This window comes from Pteropus vampyrus, unplaced genomic scaffold, assembly GCF_000151845.1.
Source record: "Pteropus vampyrus isolate Shadow unplaced genomic scaffold, Pvam_2.0 Scaffold34, whole genome shotgun sequence".
NCBI lineage: Eukaryota > Metazoa > Chordata > Mammalia > Chiroptera > Pteropodidae > Pteropus > Pteropus vampyrus.
Window position 1 is genome coordinate 3,290,069 of NW_011888815.1, and position 2,261 is coordinate 3,292,329.

The 2,261-nt window shown below is 41.0% G+C and overlaps 1 pseudogene; it reads left to right on the forward strand.

The window, feature by feature from the left end:
* The first annotated feature begins 1,467 nt into the window (after positions 1-1,467).
* Positions 1,468-1,586, forward strand: LOC111738060 (annotated as a pseudogene).
* Positions 1,587-2,261: the final 675 nt, after the last annotated feature.

The following is a 2,261-nucleotide window of genomic DNA, read 5'->3' on the forward strand; positions in this document are numbered from 1 at the left end:
CAAATCCTCATGTCAATTTTCACAGATCAGTGTCATGTGGTGAATGTTATGGAAATTTCAGTGGGGTCCTTGGGAGGCAATTTATACCCGAATCCCTCCCCTCTCCCCACCATCCTGCTGCAATTCCTGTCTTTTCTAAGAATAAGTGGATCTATAATTAATGTGGATTTAAAAATATAACAGCATTCAGAATTCTCATAGCAGGTTTTCGATGCCATGTCTTCTTTGCAGTATAAACACAAAAGCATAAATGCTTGCTAGCTCTCTCTCCTAATAAATGGGCTTGTGTAAAAGGAATAAAAATTACAGTTTGTTGGCGGTAAAGAGCAACTAATTACTCAGGAAGAAGCATGTTTTTATTTTTCAAAACTGCACTGAAAATGGTTTATCATGCAATAAATTTGCTAATCACCAGTTAGGAAACACAGTGCCATCACCACCTACCCACAGTAGCTTCCTTTGAAAGTTGGTATGTTACAGTTGAGATAGGAAATTATATCCTTTTGAAAATGAACATGACAGAAGACATTCATTGAATAGCTTAAAACTCCTCAGCAGTCAGAATGCAAACTGCATAAACAAGAGCTGTGGTTAATGGTGCCAAAAGACAGCAACCATTGACCTTGGCTTTGCTCTCGGTGAGCAGACCACCCCTGACCCCTTCTCATGAAGATAATTATTCATTTCCTCCTGCTCTTTCCCTTTTAACAGTGAAAGTGAAAGACTCCCCATTCAAGAACACTGGTCAACCTTGGTTTTTTTTTTTATATACTCTCCTCTAAAGCTCCCCATTCCTCAGCGTCTTGTCATCTATAGAATGTCGATTCTGATAAATTTGTGTTCAGTTTTTCCAGAAGAACCTAGACAGTCACTTTTTGACCCAGAAAGAGAATCCAGTTTTAGAGTCAAAGCAGATGTATTGATCTACCTAGAGTTATTCTGGAATATTTCTGTTTCCTCTCCACATGTATACCCAGCCAAGTCTTTATGGTCCGATGATTGAAACGCGGTTGGAATGTGATAGATTCTTTTGATTTTATAAGATCAAAAAGGCTTTTTACTCATTAAAGTTTTCACAGTAACATTCTTTCTTAAGTCCGTTTTCAAATTTAGGAGCCCATGGGAATGTAGTTTGCGGAAAGTCTATCATTTAGAGCATAGTGATGCTGCATTGCATGATGCCCCGTTCAGTCTTCTCATGGCATTCCATTCTGGTTCTCCTCCTCCTTAATTATCGCTTTGAGAACAAGGAGCTGGCCTTTTCCTTCTTTCCCGTTTCAGTGCGTGAAGATGGCATTAATCCCTTCTAATATGAAATTAGAGCTCTTAGTTCTAAGCCCCTAACCCCAAGTGCCCCGTCTCAGTTGTGAAATAGACTTTCCCTGGCTTCTCACTGCAGTTTTATCATTTGTAAAATGGTATTAAAGCCTCTTAGCTACCACATGGATGAAATGAAAGTAAATGGACATCTACGGCCACGCCACCCTGAGCAAGCCCGATCCCGTCTGATCTCGGAAGCTAAGCAGGGTCGGGCCTGGTTAGTACTCAGATGGAAGACCACATAGGAAGACCAGGTGCTGTAGGCATAAAAAGAGAAAAGAAATAAATAAAATAAAATTGAAAGTAAACGAACAAAATGTGTGCTATCATATCGTATTCTACAAAACCACTGGGGGCTTCAGATTAATGTTTTACCCAGCTCTATTACCAATAAAAATAATGGGACACAATATAGTGTGGTATTTAAGTGGATTAGACTTTAGAATCGGATTGCCTGGGTCCACACTGACCCCTACGAGATTTTGTACATGCCATTAACCTCTCTGTGCCTCAGTTTCCTTTTCTATAAGATGAGGTTGTAGTCATCATTCTTATCTTATAAGGTGCTTGTAAGGTTTAAGATTAATCCAAGTAAAACAATCAGGGACACTTAAGCACTCAACAATATTAGCTAACACTTTTACTGATAAGTTTCCCCTACCTAATTTTTCTACTAGAAGTTTGTGAAATACAAGCCTGTAGAAATATGTAGGTAGCCTCCCTAATAATGCAGAGGTCCCCAACCCCCAGGCTGCAGACCAGTACTGGTCAGTGGCCCGTTAGGAACTGGGCTGCACAGCAGGAGGTGAGCAGTGGGCCAATGATCCAAGCTTCCCAGCACCGCCTCAGCTCCACCTCAGATCACCAGGCATTAGGTTCTCATAGGAGCACCGGTCCCTGGTGCCAAAATGGTTGGGGACTGCTGTCCTAGCGCATTGAAC